This window comes from Canis aureus, chromosome 6 (genome assembly GCF_053574225.1).
Source record: "Canis aureus isolate CA01 chromosome 6, VMU_Caureus_v.1.0, whole genome shotgun sequence".
NCBI classification, from domain to species: Eukaryota; Metazoa; Chordata; class Mammalia; order Carnivora; family Canidae; genus Canis; species Canis aureus.
Genome location: NC_135616.1, coordinates 7,165,672 through 7,178,669, shown reverse-complemented (window position 1 = coordinate 7,178,669; position 12,998 = coordinate 7,165,672).

Sequence of the window (12,998 nt, the reverse complement as noted above, 5' to 3'; positions counted from 1 at the left end):
ATAGTTGGGATGTCCCTATGTCCATGATATTAATTCCTCACCATTCAAAGAGCTCTTTCATCTCAGTCTCAATTGGGCTCTTAGCAGTAAAGTCAGACTCCTAGAAGAACCAAGTGAAAATGTAAATTGGTGTTCTTTTAATTAACATCATTCTTGCTTCTCATTGTTGTAAGCCTTCCATCTGGATACTGGAAGACAATAATTTTTGGGAAGGACTGGAACTGAGTCAAAAGGAAGTCTTGTCAGCCAAACAATGAGAAAAATAGATGATTGGGAAAATAGGTATAAATTTCTAAAGTAGTGTATCCCTCCCTCCAAAAAATTAAATGCAAATGCTTGTTAAGTAAGGGACAATGCATTCATTATATGAGAAAAAAACTTTAATTAAATGTACTCTGTTATTGGGTATATTTCCAGATTTAACTTATAAAACTAACACTGTGATACATATTCATGATTGTTTCTTTTAAAAGTTCTTTCTTTTTAAAAAATATTGATAAGATTACAGGCATACCTCAGAGATATTGAGGGATCAGTTCCAGACCACAGAAATAAAGTGAGTGAAATGTACTGTTTGGCTTCTCAATGCATATAAAAGTTATGCTTCAATTGCACTGCAATCTACTAAGTGTACAATTGCATTATGTCTAAAAAACAATGTATATACCTTAATTTAAAAATACTTTATTGGGATCCCTGGGTGGCACAGCGGTTTGGCGCCTGCCTTTGGCCCAGGGCGCGATCCTGGAGACCCGGGATCGAGTCCCACGTCGGGCTCCCGGTGCATGGGGCCTGCTTCTCCCTCTACCTGTGTCTCTGCCTCTCTCTCTCTCTCTCTCACTGTGTGCCTATCATAAATAAAATAAAATAAAAAATTTAAAATTAAAAAAAAATACTTTATTGCTAGAAGTACAAACCATCATCTGAGCTCTCAAGGAGCCATAGTCACTAATCACAGATCACCATAAGAGATATAATAATGATGAAGTTTGAAATATTCTAAGAATTTCCAAAATGTGACACAGAAACATAAAGTGAGCAAATGCTGTAGGAAAAAATGATGCAAACAGACTTCCTTGATGCAGGGGTTGTCCACAAGCCTTCAATTTGTAAAAACAAACAAAACAAAAACAAAAAACACAATATCTGCAAAGAATAGTAAATTGAGGTATGCCAATTTTTCATATAGTGGATGTTTGTTAACTATGAAAATTTAGGCAATATGCTTAAGAAAAAAGAAATCAAAGTTGCTCACAAAAAATAAAAAAATAAAAATTGCCATAACCATAATCCCACCATTTATAAAATGTGGGGTTCTGGGATACTTATTTTCAGAATGCATGGTATTCATAGTTGAAATCGTGTGACACTCAACAAGGTGTAAATTATAAATATAAGGTGGAAACAATAACTCATTAAATAATAAGCTTCCATTATTTGAATTTTAGCAAACATTTAAATTATATGTATAAAAGTCATCTTTCTGTATTTCACCTCTATGCCTCCCTCAGTCCCTCAAGCCCAAGTCATTTTTGATGTGGTTTATATTTGGAATGACAACCACTCTGAATATAAGCAGATAACAATGGTTGGCAATCAAATGCTTAGGAGGGCTTGCAACTGATTTCTAAAATTTCTTACGCAAAGATGAAGTAATATGAAGCCCCCAACCTTGTCACACCTGGCCACAGTTTACCCAAATGGCCCAAGGGAATTTAGAGCTGCCATGGTATTGCTCACTAGGGGAGACACAGGTTCATAGGCATAGGAACCCAGGGGCTAATCTGCACCCTAGTGAGGACATCTCTTCCCTAGGGATAAAAAATGCCAAACTTTCCTCTGCCCTCCAGCAAAATTACATAAAGGGAAATTATTCCTGACTTATCCACAAGAGTTTGTGAGAGTAAATAATGAAAAAGCTAAGAGAAAATTAATAGATTTGATGAATTTAAACCTTCAAAATAAAATCTGGCAGTTTCAAAAGAAAGGCAAATGAGCCATTTCAGGTTGGGGAGAGTGTGATATTCCATCCTATCAAAGAAATTTTTTTTTTGTATATTTTTCATTGGAGTTCGATATTCCAACATATAATATCACCCAGTGATCATCCCATCAAGTGCCCCCCTCAGTGCCCATCACCCAGTCACCCCCATCCCCCCACCCACCTCCCCTTCCACTACCCCTTCTTCATTTCCCAGAGTTAAGAGTCTCTCATGTTTTGTCACCCTCTCTGATGTTTCCCACTCATTTTCTCTCTTATGATCCCTTTCACTATTTTTTATATTCCTCGTATGAGTGAAACCATATAATGATTGTCCTTCTCCAACTGACTTACTTCACTCAGCATAATACCCTCCAGTTCCATTCACGTTGAAGTAAATGGTGGCTATTTGTCATTTCTAATGGCTGAGTAATATTCCATTGTATATATAGACCACATCTTCTTCATCCATTCATCTTTCGATAGACACTGAGGCTCCTTAATTTTGCTATCATTGAAAATAGTTGGGGAATAAATAAGCAGGCAGGGATCCACATGGTTCAGCACTGAAACTTATTCTTACTTTAAATTTTACAAAGCTTCAAAAAGCTGGAAATATAGTAGAATGTCTAAACACGCACTTGACATCAAGCTCTCCTGTGAATCAATGTGCTAAGCCTAATTGGAAACTAAAGGTGGATTGTTTGAAACTAAAATGAGTCATTGGGAGAGCTTTAGTCTGGATAAGGAAGGACAAATTATAGGAATAATGACCTACACGGTGCTTGTTGGGTTACGGATTTATCACGGGACACTATTAGCATCTTACTTTGTGCTGTACACCCTGTTAGCTGCTTTCACACATATTTTTAAGATAATCCTCAAAATAAATCCTGTAAAATTATGTGTTCTCATTTTACATGTAAAGAAACTAGTGTCAGGAGAGTGTAAGCCATTTAGCCAAAGTCCTAGAGCTAATAAGAGGCTGAGCCATCCTTGGACGGTCTTCAGAGACTTGTCGGTTTTAATCCAAGAGGTATGATATGTATTATAGACTCCACATCTCAGACTCTGGCACAAGCTCTTACTCTAGCAAACATTGTTATACAATTTTTTAGACATATCAGAAGGAATATTAGAAAGCAAATAAATCTTATATTAATATCATAGTACATTTCAGTTTGGAGTAATGGGTGTGATCTTAATGTACATTTCTTCCAAAATAAGATATGTTGGAGCTGGAGAAGGTGCAGTGATTGGCAGTGAAAACAAATCTGCTCTTAGGAAGTAGTATCTGTTCAACTCAGTGTTTTTTAAGGTCCAGCTGAAAATCCAGGATAATGTGCCCATGGATTTATAACATAATCATATCCTCAAAGACCTTCTTTTCATTTTAGAATAGTATTTCCTGGTTTCAGGAATTAGGACCTTATATCTTCAGATGGCCATTGTTCAGCCTTCTCTACCTACCTGGGCAGAATTAATGAGAGGAAACATTATCGCTTTACTCTGGACTCGGGCTTTGTGTATGTGGTCTGCAGACATCTTGCCATCAAGGGGATATCTGCCTGAGAATGACCAGCAGGAGAAAATAGAGCCAAACGCAGACAGAGGGGAGACCTAAATGACATCCTTTCAGGATTCTCTCAGGCCCTAAGCGAGGCCAGCTTCTGGACCAGTTATTTAAACCAGTAAATTCCCCTTTTCCTTAAGCCAGATTTTTTTTCTTTTGCTGAGAGAAGGACGAGCATAAATTATGTCTCCACTATTAGAGAATATCTTCCAGAAAAGTACCTCACATTAGACCCATTTCATAATCATAGGGGTTTGGAAATTTTCTACTTAAACCCAATACTTTGGAATACACGCATGTGCCTTTTATGAACACTGATTCGGAGTCAAAGGTGGAATCCAGTTTCCCTGAGTCCTGTTGGGCTTTTTTGCTTTTTCCATTGTCCAGAAATGCTTCTTATTCTCTCCTTTCATGCTGTTTTTCTTTCTGCATCACCTGACTCCCACTCTATTTCTTTTCCTTTCTCACTTCAAAGGTTTCCTAATTGAAATGTGCCGAAGCAATTGAAATGTGGTACCTCGGTGAATTACTGTCAGACACCGTAACCTTTGGACCAGCTAGCATCTTGTCATGAGAGGAGACCGCGTATGTTGGTGAAAGTTTAGAAAAGAGTCACAAGCGGTTTCACATTGGCAAAGTTCTATACGAAGAGAAAATAATTTTTAAGAAGTTAAATTGTAAGGTGGGCCATTTGCTATTGACAATTAAACTTATCTCTTTTGTATGTTTTCTATCTATTGACAATTAACATTTTGATACCAAATATTCTGAGCATATAAAGTAAAAGACATGTTGCAGATAGAGAGATTTGGGGTAATATCAAACAGTGTAGCTTTCAAGATTTCATTTTTAGAAGGTGGCTTTAAGAAAGATTCTTACAGCATTTCTGTTAATAAGATGGAGGAGCCTGGGCTGAGCAGTTAGACATGTAGCAGGTGTGTAACCAGAGGTTTTTTTTTGGGGGGCGGGGGGGAGAAAAACATCCAAAATTTATTCTCCATCAAGACAGACAGCATCAGCAGGTAAAAACTACAGGGGTTTCTCCACAGATCATACATTCACACAGGCATGATTTACTTAACAGGGAGAAAGGCTCTGGTGTGTTCTCTGTAACAATATCCACTTCACAGTGTAAACAGGTACTAGCATTGTGTTCTCAACTTACAATTCCAGAAGGAAAGGCACAACACGGCAAAAAAAATTTTTGGATCCTAAAGTCAGGTGCAATAACACAGACCAACTTTTGTTAACAGTCTTGATCTACTTTTCCACAAAGAAGGAGTTTCTCCACTCAGAAATTAAGGTCTTTCTTTCTCCTTCCTTGTTCAACCATCAGAGCACACACTAGATTAAGGGGCTCATGACCAATGTTTACCCAGAGGGAAGTCCTTAGGAGATTTGCCAAAGGTTCTCTTTCTTTTGACATGCTTGTTAATAACTTCAATCAGGCCAGGGTGGTATGTTGATCAAATTCAAGTATGACATGAGCTGGGGGAGACAAAGATTATACATTGAATGGCTGAATCCAAAATGAAACTGACAACCTGGATTTTGAACTAAATCGAATAAACCCAATTTATTATTTTTTTTGAATAAACCCAATTTAAAGAGGCCTCTATTTTAGATTAATATTCAGCTTCACAAATCCAAGATGAGGGACCTATGGATTAACAGCACTTTCTTAAAAACAAAAACAAAAACTCATCCACTTAATTTTGGTTGATTTCTTGATTATCATGACCCAAAAATCTGAAAAAAGCTACCAGAAGAATTAACTGAATCATGGTTCTTTGGCAGATCAAAGGAGTCCAGACCTGTGGGAATGACAATGGCCCTCATGTCCCTAGCTGTCACTGTACTAACTGTACTTGGTGAGAACCAAGTAAATGGAGTTTGGTCCAAAAAACAGTGATGTGGTGATGAATGGCAGGAAACCATGCCATCAAGGCAGTACTGAAAGAACAAGGACTCATGGTGAAAAAACTTATAATTCCTAAGTATTAAAATGTGTTTTCAAAATTTTAAGCCGTGCAGAATTCTAGGCCCCATTGTCAGAAATTTGGGTTCAGCAGTTAGGTAGGAGACTTCACACATCTTTCTACAAACCTCCTCCCCCAAGGATCTGACCGATTAACTATTCAAGATCAGATTGTATAACTTCTAGAGCATCTTCCAGCGTATCTTATGCTTCTAAGAATTTTTGCTTCCTGAACAGTACATATATTTTAAAATGTTCTTTACAATGGATCTTGCTTCAAATATACATAACGTGTTTATGCCAGAAACAGAATTAGATTCCAGGCGGTTGCTACTGCTTCTCACACCCTGCGGAGCCCCCAATCTCCACTCACTTGAGGAGTTTAGCTAACACCACACCCAGCTTGCAGCCTCCCAGAGGGAAATACAGGGTGGGGCCCGAGAACCTGTCATCTCTAAAAAGCTTCAATGATAGACAGAATGACATATTCGATGAGACCTTTCATTTGTTAAATAATTTTGTCTTTTATAAATGGACAAGTTTTGTTTCAAGGACTGCTTAGGTAGAAACAAAGGCTAAAAGGTTAACCAACACCACTTGGTTCATCAGTTAACAATTCTACCCCTCTTCATGGAGTGGGTGTCCACACATCCGCAGGTGTCACAGAAGGGTCTAGGCGATCAGAACATCATTTGCACCCCCTTAATCGGTCCTCAGGATTTCACGTGTGTCAACCCCATTACTGCTAATGGGAGTTATGTGCACTCAGCTAGGGAAGAGTCCTTGATAATTGTGGGATTCTGGGTTTGAAAAGCAAAGTCACATTTAATGTTTCAGACTTTTGTGAAGCCTTCCTGGCAGCCTTATTAATTTGCTCTTATTTTGGTAATCACTGTTCTTTCGTCTGAGTGGTTATTTTAAAATGGGAAAGGAACCTAAATTAGTATTTTACATTTTAAGACATACATTTGCATCCGTCATAAACTTTAATTTATACTTTGGCCAAATAATTTTAACAGTTGCTATAAAATCAGTTATTTAATAATAGTTTTTACTACCATATTGAATGCAGCAGGAGACAAGCTTAATAGCCTCGTGTCCACAACAAATTTCCAGCTATTATTCGTACATCCCACATGCCTTTGACAACTCCATGGACTAGTCAAGTTCCCACTGATTGCATTATTTGAATCTCGCTAAAAACTAGTTTGCCACGTGCACACAGTGGTTTTTTAGTGAATACATCTGTTTTCCCAACCTCGATTTCTTTTGCTTTCTCAGATTTACATCATTATAAAAACTACTGTTATTTTCAATAGAATAATTTTCCATAATCATATATGTGCCCCTTAATAGAACATCTGCAATTCAATTCTAAAGCACAAAGAGGAAGATGTGTGTAAATGACATTTAACATTTATATTTGTATTAGTAAACATAAGATTTCAAGGGGGTTAAAAAATATATTTTAGATACTTGCCAAGATAGTTAAGTAAGAAAATTTAAATTGGGCAATATGAGAAAAAAAGTTAAATAAAAAAAAATAAAAGTATAACACTAACTTGATTTCTGTTTTAGGCAGCTTGCTTTTTATTTATTTATTTTTATTTTTTTATTTTTTTGGAAGCTTGCTTTTTAAAAATTATGTTTATTTACTCAAAAGCATGAATATAGCTTTAATTTACTTATCCAAATTTAAGATAACTTTGTCCGAATTTAGGAAAGTCTAAATACTCAACTTATCTTTAAAAAGTTAAATTTCTTTGTATCTTCTAGAACATATGACATCCAGTGCCGTACTTGACATGTGGAAACAGCATACAATATGTGAGTGAATAAGCCTAAGGACTTGTCAAAATATTATTAAGACTTTTTGAACTTGGATTGTTGGTTAGCCGACAATTGTTTTTCTTTTCCAGTGGTACAATAATTCTTCATCATTTAATTTATTAATTCAATAAGTTCTCATTAAATACTCATTATAGATGTTTGGGATACATCAGAGATTTACTGTTTTTCCTAGACTATTTAATTAAGTAGTTAATTAACATTGAAGTATAGTTGACACACAATACCACACGTGCTTCATGTACACAACACAGTGATCCAACAACCCCACTTGTCAGGCCATGCCCACCATGGGTGTCACCACCATTCACCACCAGTTTCCTCTATTCCCTGTGCGGTACTTTTCATCTCCATGACTTACTTATTTTATTACTGGAAGTTTGTACCTCTTAATCCCCTTCATCTCTTTCACCCATCCTCCCATCCCCTACCACTCTGGCAATCACAAGCTTGTTCTCTGTATTTATGAGACTATTTCTGTTTGTTTTTTAGATTCTACATATAAGTGAAATCATATGGTATTTGTCCTTCTCTGTCTGACTTATTTCACTAAGCATAATATCCTCTAGGTTTTGGCAAATGCCAAAAACTTCATTCTCTTTTATGGCTGAATAATATTCCATTATATATCTTTATATATGTCACATCTTCTTTACCCATTCATCTATCAATAGACACATGTTAGGCAGCCCGGGTGGCTCAGTAGTTTAGCGCCGCCTTCAGCCCAGCCTGACCCTGGGGACCCGGGATCGAGTCCTGCGTCAGGGTCCCTGCATGGAGCCTGCTTCTCCCTTTGCCTGTGTCTCTGCCTCCCTCTCTCTCTCAATCTCTCTCTCTCTCTCTCTCTGTCTCACGAATAAATAAATACAAATCTTCAAAAAAATTAAACACATGTTGCTTCCATATTTTCACTATTATAAATAATGCTGCAATAAGCACAGGGGTGCATATTTTTTGAATTAGTGTTTTCATTTTCTTTGGACAATACTGTATTGCGGTTTTTAATTTTTTGAGGAACCCCCATACTCTTTTCCATGGTGGCTGTGCCAATCTGTATTTCTACCAACAGTGCACAAGTGTCCCTTTTTCTCCACATCCTCTCCAACACTTGTTATTTGTTGTCTTTTTTATTCTAGCCATTCTAACAGGTGTGAGGTGATATCTCATTGTGGTTTTAATTTGCATTTCCCTGATGACTAGTGATGTTGAGCATCTTTTCATGTGTCTGTCGGCCACCTGTATGCATATATTCTTTGGAAACATGTTTATTCAGGTCTTCTACCCATTTTTAATCAGATTAGTTGTGGGTTTTTGGTGTTGCAAAAGTTCTTTATATATTTTGGATATTATCCCCTTATCAGACATGTCATTTGCAAATATCTCCTCTCATTCAGTAGGTTGCCTTTTTACTTTGTTGATTGTTTCTTATGCTGTGATCTTTATTTTGGTGTATTCCTACTAGTTTATTTTTGCCTTTGTTTCCCTTGCCCAAAGAGACGTATCAGAAGCATGTTGCTAAGGGCAATGTCAAGTTGGCATTAATTCTTGACAAAATTATTTTCAATCTTTGAAAATTTGCAATGCCTCAAAATAGTGTGTGGAAACAAATGAAGACCAACCTAATGAGAGCAAAGGGTATTTACTAAGATCTTTCTGTAGCAAGAGTGTCAGGTACCATCACTTGTGTTTGCCTAAGACTCCAAGGCAGGTAGGGGAAAGTTTTATGGCTGGAAAAAGAAATGGCTTCAGGCTTGCCTTGCTTGGTGAATCATGGCATGGGGCAACTGTATGCAGATTAGTTAGAAAAGACGCATGCTTTGTGAGTGTTTAGGGGTGCAAATTTGGCTTTCATTGGTTGGTCCTAGTTGGAAGCAGAGACAAAAATTAGAGAAGCTGTCAGTTATTTTTTTTTTTTAAGCTGTCAGTTATTGATCAAGTTCTGGCCATTTGGGGCCGATTGTTACAAGAGGTAATGGTCTGATTGTGTACAAGTCTCACAGGGAGTTGGCTCCCTGGGCTGGATACAGTAGGTAATGGGTCAGTTTCCTGGACTGATTGTTGCAGATTGTGGGTCAGAGTTCTGTTTTTATATTTGGTCTGACCGTTGCCCATTTATAAACTCAGTGTTTCAAATGCTTAGGAATGGGCAAGTCATGTAATCCAATGAACAAAGAACAAATTAGGGTTAAGAAACTATAACATTGTCCCCTGTAACAAAAAAATATAGTTTGGTAATTTAGTTGACTTTTTTGAGAAAGTTAGTTTATAGTTGTATTACAGTTACATATGCATAAAATCTGTCCTGATGAGCACATTATGATCACACACATGCACGCACGCGCACACACACACACACACACACCTATTCACACACACTTCCTGTTCTTAAGGGCAATCATTTTCATCTCTTGGGCATTTCTTTTGCTATTTATCTTCACATAGCTAAATATCCCATTTACATACTCCTAATTTAAGACTTGCTATTGGTTGCCCACCTTGGAGGATAAAGATTTAGCTCTCTTTCACTATCACCCCTCAACACTACCACCCCTTTACCCTTATACAGTAGAACTACCACACTTCTGTGCCCCCATCTTCTCAATACAGTTACATTCCCATTTTGATCAGATAAATATTTATTGTTAACATTATTTTAACAACCAAATGCTGTTCACAGCTGATACATACTGTATCCTATGATCATATTTCCTCTTCTTCCCAAGTTTTAGTAATTAATAATAAACTTGTTTTTTCCTGGCTTAATTTTCGATTATCTAATTTCTATCACCAATTTATTACAAATTCTACCTACAAATATTAAAATCTCCTCTCAGTATGTTTTGATATACTAAAGTCTTCTATTAAGTTCATCTTCTTAGAGCTATCTCTTGTGGACCTGCTGACTCAATCTATTCTTCCTTGAGTTTTCAGCACAGCTTTCATCCTGAGACCTCCCTACACTATAGTTCCTGATAATTCTGTCTTTCCTTTTCTTTTCCTTAAAGATGTTATTTATTTATTCATGAGAGACACAGAGAAGGAGGCAGAGACACAGGTAGAGGGAGAAGCTGGCTCCCTGCAGGGAGCCTGATGAGGCACTTGATCCCGGGACCTCGGCATCACACCTGAGCCAAAGGCAGATGCTCAACCACTGAGCCACCCAGATGCTCCATGGGAAGGGGTTTTTAACATCAATGCATGTCCTGTGGTTACTGGGGCGCCCTTCACAGCCCCCTGCTCAGTAACAGGGCCTCACTAATTAGACTGTCACTGGACAAAATTGCTTGAGACTTAATTTACTCTCCCGGCTTTCCCCAACCTCAGTGGCTTATTAAGACCAACAGTGACATAAACCATGTAAATCCTGGAAAAAAATTAAATAAAAGTGGGACATTATTTTATGGTTGTAAACTCTACCTCAATAGAGCTCTAAACAGACAAAAGAAAAAAAGAGGGGTGTTATGCAGCTGACACGAAGTTCACAGACTGTGGGTGAGGCTTGCCATCTTTATTTGGCTACTTGTATGGTTTCAATGGAAGAATCGCAATGTCAGAATTTATGTCTATTCTCTTGGTCTGGTCAGAGTCCTCAGAGAAGAATCTTCCAATCTTTTATCTCGAGAGTAAAATCCTGGTTGTCAATTCTCTGGAAGCTGAGTGGGAGAAAGGGATTTCAAAATTCATTCCTCACCCTGCCACTTAAGCTCCATCTTCAACATGGTGATTCCCATTCCCATGTGTACCTGATATTCCCAAGCAGTGCAGATATCACCTGTCAGGACTTTGCCAAGGCATCAACCTCTAGTCTTTGGCCAGAGCAGATCAGAGGCAGTCAGCTGGCTAGGTGAAGAAATGATGAGCTGGTAGGGGGGCAGTTGATTACATTTAAACAAAGTAACCAATCCTTCTGTTTTGGAGCCCACATAGACACCACTTCCTGAAGCCTTGGGTCTTCAGTGATACAGATTGAGGTGCTTCTCAGGTTTCTCAAATGCCAGCTTAGGATCTGTTTTCCCTTGTCTTGCTGGGTAAGTTGTCAGTCTTCTTTCTTCTTTTCCACTTCAAAATTCTGTTGGCATTACCTGCCCTGCCATATTGTCTATGTGGCTTAGTTACTCCCACCCCACCCCACCCCACTCCTTTTTTTTTTTTTTTTTTGCCTATTTCTTTATTATCATTATCACTGTTTTTGGCTTTCATGAGGAGGCAACAATAAAAGTGTGGGTTTGATATAACATCTTTAACCCAAAGGACTGATGAATGTGTTGGCCTTTCTGCTCTCAGTATCTTATGTAAAAAGGGATGAGATATAGGCTCATGATACTATTTATAAGATACAAAAATTTTCATCTGTATATCAGTTTACATCATATAAAATGTTTCACGTAAATCTCATTTCATCCTCCTGATACTTTTGCAGATATTGTTGGTCTTTGGCCTAAGTGGAAACCTACGATGGTGGCACTGCACCTGCCCGAAGGTCGCCATGCCAGCAAGGGGTGGAGACAGATGCACAGCTTCTGTGTGTTGCATGGTCTCATGGAGCTATTTGAATGAACAGAGGACAAGGAAAGCAAGAGATTGCTTTATATTGGAGAGTTGATTCTGGAAGCAGAAAAAGTGTACATAATTTAACAAAAATGAGGATATTTGACAGGGATAAAAGATCCTGGTTTCTGTCAAGCCAACAGTTAAAAAATTCCAGGTAAAAAACTAGAAATGAATCAAGATTTTCAGACATCATATTAGATTCCCTGGTAAGGATGCATATGACAGAAGCCATTATCTAAGCACAAAGCCTTATTTCTTAAGGTTAAATACTGATTTTCTTATCTTGGTTGTCCTCTGGGAAGCTTACTACCTTTATGACCATTCTTCTATATCAAAGTAGCAGCGACACCTGAAGTGAACAGGCAGTATCAAGTAAGATCTCTCTTTTCTGCTGAAGAAAAAATAAGGTAACTTTGGGACATATCATGCTTTGTTTCTTTCTAATTCTGTCGTTTTTTTCTCTTCAGCCCCATATTCAATCAATTAACAAAGATCCATGGAGCTCCTCCTTAGGAGAACCCAAAAGAAGATGAAAAAAAGAAAAATGCAACCTCTGCCCTGAAGGAGCTGTCATCTTTTGAGGAAACAAAACATCACATTCTAGCTATACTGTAGTGAGCTCAAGCTCTCATACCCCATTAAAATACAGGATACTCACATCCTGTTAAAATTTATCACCCAAAACAATTCATTCATTCATTCATTCATTCATTCATTCATTCATTCAACAAAATTGAGGTGCTTTTCTGTGCAGCTACTGAGTGATTGTGGCTGACTCTGATTAGTGCCATGTTAAATTTGAGATTTTTGTGAGAGGTATGCCATCTTCTCAGACTATTCTCAGAAATTGGGCCATTGACCTCAATGTTCTTAGGGACCTCTGCCTTGATGTCTAGCCCCTTCTCTCTACTTTCAGGTCCTTTTTAATTCCAACATTTCACTGAAGCTGGAAGGGGATGGTTCTCCACCTCCCATTCTTTTTGACATGAATTTCCATAGTATATTCTCCTCCTTCCTGAAGTTGACACCATTCTGTCCTCTTAGTAGGGGTCATAGTGGTATGGCAA